This window comes from Rhinoderma darwinii, chromosome 6, assembly GCF_050947455.1.
Source record: "Rhinoderma darwinii isolate aRhiDar2 chromosome 6, aRhiDar2.hap1, whole genome shotgun sequence".
Taxonomy (NCBI): Eukaryota; Metazoa; Chordata; class Amphibia; order Anura; family Rhinodermatidae; genus Rhinoderma; species Rhinoderma darwinii.
Genome location: NC_134692.1, coordinates 62,319,952 through 62,332,513, shown reverse-complemented (window position 1 = coordinate 62,332,513; position 12,562 = coordinate 62,319,952).

The following is a 12,562-nucleotide window of genomic DNA, read 5'->3' as shown; positions in this document are numbered from 1 at the left end:
TAGATTTGCTTCCTTTACAACCTTCTGGGGACCTTGGTGTGAACACTTTGATGATCGTAATGACCACGTATCTGCAACCTTTTGACCTTTCCGTTTTCCCCTATTCCTCCCAACCCTCCTGACCTACCTTTGTATCCCAAACTTCTAGATTCTATCTGATGAGTTATATGTATCTGCTGTTATTCTACATAACTACTGATTGATATTTGATAATTATTCTATATTGTATTATTCTAATCATTCCATGTTCATTCTATTGAAATTTCAATAAAAATGTGTTATTGTAAAAAAAAAAGAGGGAGAGGCAGGCTGAACATGAGTAACTGCGGCTGTGGGAGAGGGAGGCAACTCATTCAACTTTGTTCCAGCACCCTGGTGAAGTGGAGGGGGACTCTGAAGAAGAAGCGGGAACTTGATGGGTGGCCACACCAAAAGAGCTAGAGACAGAGAAAGAAACACCAGCAGCTACAGTGCAGTCTTCTACAGCAGCAACCACAACATCCGCAGCTGCACCATTGGTCACCCAAACATCAACACCGCGACAGCAGTCTTCAACTCCACTGACCCCCTGTCTGAAATCAGAATATGATCAATAATCTCAGGACGATATCTATCCTGTGGGAAGCTCCAGCAACAAATGTTGCACGGCCTTGGGTTTTTCTCCACTGCCACCCAGACAGACCCCATCAGTTAAGCCCCCGCCAGCCCTGTCACTCCTCCAACACTTGCTGCTAATTTTAGTTTCTTTTATCCTTATCCCCATCTCAATTCACCTGCAGTGGGTATTCCCAAAATGTCCCAAGTGGCTCCCCCCATAAATTTACCACCCCCACCACCTCTGTATACTGATTTAAATTTTTTGTTCTAAAAAAAATATTAGTTAATTCTGGATGGTGGTGAAGCGCACCTTTATGAAAAAAGGTTTTTGGGTCAGTTGGGGAACATTAGGGTGGGGGCAGACTAGCAATTGCCCAGGGCCCCGATCCTCTCAGGGCCCCCTGTCTAGTATATCAGCCATAGCGGCTGCTATGGGGGCCCGCACCACTCCGCACATAACATTTATGAGCTGGGCGGAACAGCCCCCTCATGCCCGGTGGCGTCGCTAGCAGGAGGGGGCCGCGCTGCTAGCGTCTGCCACATTCAATTGTATCTGTGTCCTCTGAGACAGCATATCTAAAACACTACGACCCCTATAGCTATGGATAGGATTAGATACAGTGGCTCAGCAGACTTTATCACATATGATAGGCTTAGATATAGGGCACAGCTCATTGACATTGTGGCTCCAGCGCTGGACCATGGAAAGGGAAGTATAATAACTGCTTTGCTTTTTTAGGTGTTTCTAATTATTTTTGTGTGTTTGTATTTTTTGTACAGATTCAGTTGTTGGACTACTTTGGATTCTAGGACTACTTCGATAATGACATATATAGACAGTGACATCGGGAGCAGTCTTGGAGGCCCCGGAGAGAGCACTGGTGCCTAGTAGCAACTAAGGATCTGGATACATGGCCCAGCAGACAGTATCACACAATATGTGATACTGGCAAACAGGTTATCCACAGCACTCAATTGATCGGAATATCTCCACCTCAATTTCAAAAGGATGCTGTAAAGGATCTGCCAGGCACAACTTCTGTGTATACGCCCATAGGTAATCAGTCTGCACCTGAGTCTATGTCTCTGAGACTGACTGCATCTTCCACCACTCAGGATGGCAGGCTTAGGAGTGGGAGAGCCTATCGCAGCCTGGCCAGACGGAGCTAGTTCCCGCCCTCTGTCTATTTATACCTGCCTTTCCTGTTCCTCCTTTGCTTGTGATTCTTCTCGTGTGGTTTCCTGGCCCTGCTACGGCTCCTAACTATTTGACCCTGCTCCATACTGACCCTGGCTTACTGACTACTCTTCTGCTCTGCGTTTGGTACCTCGTACATTCCTGGTTTGACTCGGCTCGTTCACCACTCTTATTGCTCACGGTGTTGCCGTGGGCAACTGCCCCATTTCCCTTAGCTTTGTGTACCCTTGTCTGTTCGTCTCGTGCACTTACTGAGCGTAGGGACCGTCGCACAGTTGTACCCCGTCGCCTAGGGCGGGTCGTTGCAAGTAGGCAGGGACAGCGTGGCGGGTAGATTAGGGCGCACCTGTCTGTTTCCCGACCCCTATTTTTACATAATCATAAGCCCATATACCTAGTCTACCCTGGTCCCTGACACTACTATGGACACCCTTGAGACGCTGGCTCAGCAAATCCAGGGTCTCTCCCTACAGGTCCAGGCCCTGGCTCAGAGGGTCAACCAGCCTGACGCTACCATGGTAGTGCCCCTCACCTCACCTCTTGAACACCACCTCAAGTTGCCTGACCGGTTCTCAGGGGACCGGAGGACTTTTCTCTCCTTTCGGGAGAGTTGTAGGCTCTACTTTCGTTTAAAGCCTCACTCCTCAGGTTCTGAGAGCCAGCGGGTGGGTATAATTATGTCCCGGCTCCAGGAAGGGCCCCAAGAGTGGGCCTTTTCCTTGGCTCCTGACGCCCCTGAACTTTCCTCCGTTGATCTTTTCTTTTCTGCTCTCGGACTCATTTATGACGAGACTGACAGGACTGCCTTTGCCGAGAGTCAGCTGGTGACCTTACGTCAGGGTAAGAGACCTGTTGAGGAGTATTGTTCTGACTTTAGGAAGTGGTGCGTAGCTTCTCGGTGGAATGACCCTGCCTTAAGGTGCCAGTTTAGGTTGGGTCTGTCGAACGCCCTGAAAGACCTGCTAGTTAGCTATCCCTCTTTTGACTCCCTAGACCAGGTTATGGCTTTAGCGGTACGACTTGACGGATGTCTCAGGGAACGACAACTTGAACGTTTTTGTGTTTTCCCCTCTGACCCCCCCATGATGCCTCCCGAGGTCCCGTTGCTTCGCTCTTCCACGGAAGACTTGGAGGTACCTATGCAACTCGGGGCCTCCGTGTCCCCCCGACAACGTAGAGTGCTCCGCAGGAAGAATGGTCTCTGCTTCTACTGTGGGGATGACAAGCATCAAGTGAACACCTGTCCTAGGCGTAAGAATAAGCAGCCAGAAGTGGTGCGTAGCTTCTCGGTGGAATGACCCTGCCTTAAAGTGCCAGTTTAGGTTGGGCCTGTCGAACGCCCTGAAAGACCTGCTAGTTAGCTACCCCTCTTCTGACTTTCTAGACCAGGTTATGGCTTTAGCGGTACGTCTTGACCGACGTCTCAGGGAACGACGACTTGAACGTCTTGGTGTTTTCTCCTCTGACTCCCCCATGATGCCTCCCGAGGTTCCGTTGCTTCGTTCTTCCACGGAAGACTCGGAGGTACCTATGCAACTCGGGGCCTCCGTGTCCCCCCAACAACGCAGAGAGTTCCGCAGGAAGAATGGTCTCGGCTTCTACTGTGGGGATGACAAGCATCAAGTGAACAACTGTCCTAGGCGTAAGAATAAGCAGCCGGAAAACTTCCGCGCCTAAGTGATCATTGGGGAGGTCACTTGGGCGCACAGGTATTTCCCGTAAATATGAAACGTAATAAAATCTTGCTTCCCTTTCAGGTCTCTTTTGGTGGTAGGTCTGCTAACGGCAGTGCCTTCGTGGATTCAGGGTCTTCTGCTAATATCATGTCTGTGGAATTTGCTATGTCTCTAGATATGCCTTTGATTGATTTGCCTAAACCTGTCCCGGTAGTGGGTATCGACTCCACTCCTCTTGCTAATGGTTATTTTACACAGCATACCCCTGTTTTTGAACTCCTTGTTGGCTCCATGCATTTGGAGCAGTGCTCTGTACGGTTGATGCAGGGATTATCGTCCGATTTGGTTTTAGGCCTTCCCTGGTTGCAGTTGCATAATCCCACGTTTGACTGGAATACTGGGGAGCTTACCAAATGGGGTAATGAATACTTGACTTCATGTTTTTCTGTTAATTCTATTTCTCCCTTTGAGGAGGTGAACATGCTACCTGAGTTTGTTCAGGACTTCGCTGATGTTTTCTCTAAGGAGGTCTCCGAAGTGTTACCTCCTCATAGAGAATACGAGTGCGCTATCGAATTGGTACCAGGAGCTAAGCTCCCTAAGGGTAGGATATTTAATCTTTCTTGTCCCGAACGTGAAGCCATGAGAGAGTATATCCAGGAATGCCTGGCCAAGGGTTACATTCGCCCCTCTACTTCTCCGGTAAGTGCTGGCTTCTTCTTCGTAGGGAAGAAGGATGGTGGTCTTAGGCCATGCATTGACTACCGTAACTTGAATAAGGTCACTGTAAGGAACCAGTATCCCCTTCCTTTGATTCCTGACCTCTTTAATCAGGTTCAGGGAGCCCAATGGTTCTCTAAGTTTGATCTACGGGGGGCGTATAACCTTATCCGCATCAAAGAGGGGGATGAGTGGAAGACTGCGTTCAACACGCCCGAAGGTCATTTCGAATACCTCGTCATGCCCTTTGGGTTGTGTAATGCTCCCGCGGTCTTCCAGAATTTCATAAATGAGATTTTAAGAGATTACCTGGGGGTATTTCTTGTAGTGTACCTTGATGACATACTTGTGTTTTCCAAGGACTGGTCCTCCCACATTGAGCATGTCAGGAAGGTGCTCCAGGTCCTTCGGGAAAACAAACTGTTTGCGAAAACCGAAAAATGTGTGTTTGGGGTCCAGGAGATACAATTTTTGGGTCAAATCCTCACTCCTCATGAATTCCGCATGGACCCCGCCAAGGTCCAGGCTGTGGCAGAATGGGTCCAACCTGCCTCCCTGAAGGCGTTACAGTGTTTCTTGGGGTTCGCTAATTATTACAGGAGATTTATTGCTAACTTCTCGGTCATCGCTAAGCCTCTTACGGACCTCACTCGCAAAAGGTGCTGATCTCCTCCACTGGCCTCCTGAGGCTGTCCAGGCTTTTGAGGTCCTTAAGAAGTGCTTTATCTCGGCCCCGGTGCTGGTTCAGCCCAACCAAACGGAGCCATTTATCGTGGAGGTTGACGCATCCGAGGTGGGAGTGGGGGCTGTCTTGTCCCAGGGTACCAGGTCCCTCACCCATCTCCGTCCCTGTGCCTACTTCTCCAGGAAGTTTTCGCCCACTGAGAGTAACTATGATATTGGCAACCGCGAACTCTTAGCCATTAAATGGGCATTTGAAGAGTGGCGCCACTTCCTGGAGGGGGCTAGGCACCAGGTAACGGTCCTTACCGACCACAAGAATCTGGTTTTCCTAGAATCTGCCCGGAGGCTAAACCCGAGACAAGCTCGATGGGCGCTATTTTTTACCAGATTCAACTTTTTGGTTACCTATAGGGCTGGGTCTAAAAATATTAAGGCCGATGCACTGTTTCGTAGCTTCATGGCCAGCCCTCCTTCGGAGGAAGATCCTGCTTGTATTTTGCCTTCTGATTTAGTCTCTGAAATTGCTGCTGATCAAGGTTCAGCTCCCGGGAACTTTCCTGAGAACAAGCTGTTTGTTCCCCTGCAATTCCGGCTAAGGGTACTTAGGGAAAATCATGACTCCGCACTATCTGGTCATCCAGGCGTCCTGGGTACCAAACACCTCATTGCCAGAAACTATTGGTGGCCTGGGTTGCCTAAAGACGTTAAGGCCTACGTCGACGCTTGTGAGGTTTGTGCTAGGTCCAAGACTCCCAGGTCCCGACCAGCGGGCTTACTACGTTCTTTGTCCATTCCCCAGAGACCTTGGACCCATATCTCCATGGATTTTATCACCGATTTGCCTCCATCTCAAAGCAAGTCGGTGGTGTGGGTTGTAGTAGAACGCTTCAGTAAGATGTGCCACTTTGTGCCCCTCAAGAAACTACCCAATGCTAAGACGTTAGCTACCTTGTTTGTCAAACACATCTTGCGTCTCCATGGGGTCCCTGTCAATATTGTTTCGGACAGAGGGGTACAATTTGTTTCATTGTTTTGGAGAGCCTTCTGTAAAAAGTTGGAGATTGATCTGTCCTTCTCCTCTGCCTTCTATCCTGAAACTAATGGCCAAACCGAGAGGACTAATCAATCTCTAGAACAATATTTAAGGTGTTTTATCTCTGACTGTCAACATGATTGGGTCTCATTCATTCCCCTCGCCGAATTTTCCCTTAATAACCGGGTCAGTAACTCGTCAGGGGTCTCCCCCTTTTTCTGTAATTTTGGGTTTAATCCACGGTTCTCCTCCGTTTCACCTGGTAGTTCCAACAATCCCGAGGTAGAGGTCGTTCATCGGGAACTGTGCACAGTCTGGGGCCAGGTTCAGAAGAACTTAGAGGCGTCCCAGAGCGTACGAAAAGCTCAGGCTGATAGAAGACGTTCTGCTAATCCCTTGTTTATGGTCGGGGATCTGGTGTGGTTATCGTCTAGGAACTTGCGCCTTAAGGTCCCGTCCAAGAAGTTTGCTCCCCGGTTTATAGGGCCATATAAAGTCATTGAAGTCCTCAATCCTGTCTCCTTCCGACTGGAGTTGCCCCCATCTTTTCGAATACACGAAAACGCTGCTCCCCGTCCTTGGCTCCCTCGAGGAAACCTCCTGTTCCCGTTCTCACCCCTGAGGGAGTGGAATTCGAGGTGGCCAAGATTGCGGACAGAAGGATGGTCCAAGGCTCCCTCCAGTACCTGGTCCATTGGAGAGGATACGGGCCTGAGGAGAGGACTTGGGTAACCGCCCGGGATGTTCACGCTGGGGTATTGGTCAGGAAGTTCCACCTTCGTTTCCCCAATAAACCAGGTCCACTTAGAAAGGGTCCGGTGGCCCCTCATAAAAGGGGGGGTACTGTAAAGGATCTGCCAGGCACAACTTCTGTGTATACACCCATAGGTAATCAGTCTGCACCTGAGTCTATGTCTCTGAGACTGACTCCATCTTCCACCACTCAGGATGGCAGGCTTAGGAGTGAGAGAGCCTTTCGCAGCCTGGCCAGACGGAGCTAGTTCCCGCCCTCTGTCTATTTATACCTGCCTTTCCTGTTCCTCCTTTGCTTGTGATTCTTCTCGTGTGGTTTCCTGGCCCTGCTACAGCTCCTAACTATTTGACCCTGCTCCATACTGACCCTGGCTTACTGACTACTCTTCTGCTCTGCGTTTGGTACCTCGTACATTCCTGGTTTGACTCGGCTCGTTCACCACTCTTGTTGCTCACGGTGTTGCCGTGGGCAACTGCCCCATTTCCCTTAGCTTTGTGTACCCTTGTCTGTTCGTCTCGTGCACTTACTGAGCGTAGGGACCTTCGCCCAGTTGTACCCCGTCGCCTAGGGCGGGTCGTTGCAAGTAGGCAGGGACAGAGTGGCGGGTAAATTAGGGCGCACCTGTCTGTTTCCCTACCCCCATCATTACAGATGCAAATTCCATGTACAGAAATCCCTTCCGGACGGACTATTGGTACAAAAACTTGAGGACAGCATCCATGTGGCAAAAGGTGTAAAAGTGTTTCATTAACACATCTCAAATATAAACACCTACGTTTCGACTCCGCAGGAGTCTTTATCAAGCCTAAAATCAATGTGGCAAAATGTGGGTTATAAATACACATCCCCAAAGTGAATTCATCCAATCCAGAGGAGGTGTTGCAAAGACTCCCTCAAAACACGTGTAAACATTAATGCATAACAAGCATCAAACAAGTGCAGAGCATTATATACTCACATAATTCATGCTGTAGGATGTCGCAGCCAAACCACATGCCGCCCATCTGTCTCGGCGTTCTGCTCATGCATGCCTCCATTCACTGGCGCATGCGCAGAAGCACTTCGGGAACGCCGAGACAGATGGGCGGCATGTGGTTTGGTAGTGACATCCTACAGCATGAATTATGTGAGTATATAATGCTCTGCACTTGTTTGATGCTTGTTATGCAGTTTTTGTAACATATGTAATACTGTCTGCTGGGCCCTGTATCTAAGCCTACTACATGGTAGGCTTAGATACCTAGCCCATGTGTGGTCCTGTCTGCTGGGCTCTGTATCTAAGCCTACAACATTCTAGGCTTAGATACATGACCCATGTGTGATTCGGTCTGCTGGGTCCTGTATCTAAGCCTAAGACATGGTAGGCTTATATACAGGGCCCATGTGTGATACTGTCTGTTAGACCCTGTATCTAATCCTACCACAAGGTAATCTCATACATACCCCCCTCTTTGGCTCCGGGCACAGCAGAGGTCCTGACACCTTTCAGCATCACGACGTTGTGCGTGGCGCACATAGCGTTGTGATGTCATGACGCAGAAAGACGTCAGGACCTCCGCTGCACTCTGGAACGAGGAGGGTAAGTATACTGTTACCATAGTAACTGGGGCCCTTGTAGTTTATTACATAGGTCCCAGTTACTACAGTAACTTTTAATAGACGTGTGCGGGAGGCCTCGCGCCCCACTGACTTTGAAATTTGCGACCACTATAGCTATGCCACTGTCTGTACATTACAGTTGGATGGCCTACCACAGCCCCAGTTGACGTGGGTGTTACCAAAAGCTGTGGATCCACCACCATGTGAGGGCTATCATATTCCCTGACATACTGTAGTTGTGGAGAACACAGGCAGCCTTAATGACCACATCAACTGTGGTCTCATCCAAAGGCAGTGCGCCGGTGAACACCCTCCACTTACTGACCATAATCCCAAAGGTGCACTCCATGAAGCGTCATGCCTGGCTCAACCTGGTGTTGAAGACTCTTGTCCAGGCATCCTGTCACCTACGTGAGTATCGCCGCTGCAGCTGATTAGTCATCAGTGGGAAAGCCTCATCCGATACTATGACAAATGGGACTGAATGCGTGGTACCCGGAAGAGGTCTTGGAGGAGGTCGAGTCATATGATTCAGCAGTATTTCCTGCCAAAATACCAAGGCCAGTGGAGCCAGGAAGTCCCCAGTGCTTCCATAGGCAGCAATGTCGATTGCCACAAAACTTGTACGTGGCATCAGCCACCGCCATCAGGACAACAGAAAAGTACTTCTTATCATCAAAGTAATGTGATCCTGAATGCAGTGGCGGTTGCACACATATCTGCTTCTTGTCTCTGATGCCTTTGCAGTTGGGAAAATTTGCCACAGATTGTAAGCCTGCTGCCAAGTTTCCTGGGTCGGACTGGGTATGGCAATGGATTGCAAATGCTTTCATATCACGTGGCATGTGCTCCTGACAATTCCAGATATGGTAGATTTACGAACCCAGAATTGTATAATGTATAACAGTATAATGCCCACACAGATTCTCCCATGCAGTATAATGCAAACACAGATGCTCCCATGCCCAGCACCGCATTTAGTGTTTGTGCTGACCTAGGCACTTTTAGGGCTGATGCCCCCGATAACGCAGCTTTTCCACTGCAAATATCGCAACATGTGCTAATTGTAGTGGGTTTTACCTGCCAATTGAATTCAATAGGGAAAACCTGCAACAAAACCAGCGATTTCACAAAATAAATTGACATGCTGCGGATTAAAAAAACGCACCGCAGGTCAATTTATGAATGTTTTTTCTGTGGGTTATTTACGCAAAGTGTGGATGAGATTTGTTCAAATATCATCCACTCTACTGCTACTCTATTATGCTGCGGATTTTTCACAATAAAATCCGTTGTGTAAACTCTGTGTTTACGCTACGTGTGGACATACCCTAAAATAAATGCTCAGTGTTTCCCCATTAACGTTCCCTCCCCTTCCCCCCACACATGAACACTGGGGCCCATTTCCCCAATTAGGGTATGTGCACACACACTAATTACGTCCGTAATTGACGGACGTATTTCGGGCGCAAGTCCCGGACCGAACACAGTGCAGGGAGCCGGGCTCCTAGCATCATACTTATGTACGATGCTAGGAGTCCCTGCCTCGCTGCAGGACAACTGTCCCGTACTGTAATCATGTTTTCAGATCGGGACAGTAGTTCCACGGAGAGGCAGGGACTCCTAGCGTCGTACATAAGTATGATGCTAGGAGCCCGGCACCCTGCACTGTGTTCGGTCCGGGACTTGCGGCCGAAATACGTCCGTCAATTACGGACGTAATTAGTGTGTGTGCACATACCCTTATTGATCAGGTAACAGTTTATTATTTTTTAGAAAAAAAAACCACCTTCAGCGGCCTACTGGAGCAAAAAACGTCCTGCCGGTTACTTCAGTACAGCGTCCTACTTTTAAAAGTAGGCCAATGAACGGAGGTAACCTGGGACCATGTGATGTAAACGAACCAATGACAGCTTAGAGCTGTCACTGCTTAGTTTACGGTCACAGACCTAGGAAGGCAAGTATAATAATCGTTTTGCTTTTTTAGTTATTAGTGTTAGTAATGTGTTGTTTTTTTTTTGCATGTTTTTTTACAGGTTCGGTTGTTGGACTATGTCAGATTCGAGGACTACTTTGATGAAGGCGTTTTTATTTTCAATAAAAATGCTTAATGAGCTTTGTGTGGGGGCTTTTATTTCTATAAAATATTTTTCTGTGTAGGTGCTTTTTGTAACTACATTACTACTGCCTTGGTAATGGCAGATGTTTGAAAGACAGCATCCATTATTAAGGCAGGGCTTAGTGTTAGCCGGTGAAGAGGCTAACACTAACTTCTCCCACTATTACCCCGGTATCCACCGACACCAGGAGTTCTAGAAAGGGACGGGTACAATCCAGTGCCCGACCATCTGAAGTGATGGTTGGGTACTGGGGCGGATGCAGGCTTGTATTATTAGCCTGGGAAAGCCCAAAAACAATGGCCCTTCTCACCGTGGTAATGCTGCCATGCAGCTGCTTTATTGTATCTAGCTGGTTATGAAATATAGGGGGACCTCAAGTTGTTTTTTCAATTATTTATCTTAAAAAATGACAAGGCCCCCCCCCCCCCATTTTTCATAACCAGCCAGATACAACATAACAGCAGCAGCTTAGCATTACCAGGGTATTGTTTTTGGGCTTTCCCAGCCTAATAATACCAGCCTGCGGCTGCCCCAGTGCCCGACCATCACTTCAGATGGTCAGGTACTGGATCGTACCTGGCTCTTCCCGGCACCCCTCGTGACGGTGGCTACCGGGGTAATAATGAGGGGGTTAGTGTTAGCCTCTGCACCAGCTAACACTAAGCCCCTCCTTAGTAATGGACATTGTTTATCAGACAGCCACCCTACACAAACGATCGTAACCAATTTATTCAAAATAAAAACGCCGTCATCGCAGCAGTCCTCAAATCCGACATCCAATGACTGAACCTGTAAAAAAAACAAAAAACATTAGTAACATTAATAAGTCAAAACCATTATCATACTTGCCTTCCTGGGTCTGTGACACTTAACTAAGCAGTGACAGCTCTTAGCGGTCCTTGGTTCATTTACATCACGTGTTCCCAGGTTACCTCAGTTCATTGGCTTACTTTTAAATAGTAGGCCTATGAACTTAGGTAACTGGCCACCACGTGATGTAAACTAACCAATTACAGCTTAGTTCGGACACTGTACAGTTTACTAAGCCTTGTAAGTAAAATAGGATCACTCGAGATGTGCCAGAATTTTGGCACCTTCAGGTACAAAGAAATCCCCGCGCTAGTAGTTACTAGCATCTGCGGGGCTCAGCAATAAAGTTTCCGATGATGCAGGCCTGGTCTTTTCTGATCAGGCCTGTTCCAGCGGAACGACGGCATTGCTCCACCTGCGCCACAAGAAAGCGTCGAAGGATGAGGAAGGGAACTAATGGTTCCCTTGCTTCACCTGCGCTTTCAATTGTATCCGCTTCCTAAGGACGCAGATACAATGGAAGACAGCACATTACATTAGGGTTGTCACGATACCAGAATTTGGACTTCGATACCGATACTTTGTTTAATATGGCGATTCTCGATACCAAAACGATTCCTTTGCCAACAATAATAAAAAAGTTCTTCCATTTTCTGTGGGGCACGTGGTGTGATGAATTTTGAACCTCCGTGTGCCTCACATTACTAGTAACCTCATGGTGTTTCTCAGTCATAATGGACAACATTGGGTTAACGTGTGAGGTACATGATGGGGTTAATTACTATTAACGAGAGGCACATGGAGGTTCAAAATTCATAATACCTTGTGCCTCACATTAATAAGTGAAAGAAAGCAGCTTTTTTTAAAAAAAATTTTTATACTTTACACATCACAAATGACGCTATAAATGTGTTGTGCAAGTTATTACGGTCGTGACAATACCTAATGTGTGTATATTTTATGTATTGAGACTTTTATTTTATGGTTTATTGTAAAAAATGTGTGTGTGTATTTTTATTTTAATTAACATTACTTTATATTTACTTTTTATTTTTAAGGGTATGTTCACACGCAGACTCAAAAACGTCTCAAAATACGGAGCTGTTTTCAAGGGAAAACAGCTCCTGATTTTCAGACGTTTTTTTCTGCCACTCGCGATTTTCGCTGCGTTTTTGGAGCTTTTTTCAATAGTCTATGGAAAACGACTCCAAAAACATCCCAAGAAGTGTCCTGCACTACTTCTTCACAACGTTTTTTTTTACGTGTAAAAAAATGTCGCGAAAACGGCCCTTCGGAACAGAATGCCGTTTTCCCATTGAAATCAATGGGCAGATGTTTGGAGGCTTCTGCTTCCAATTTTTTGGCCGTTTA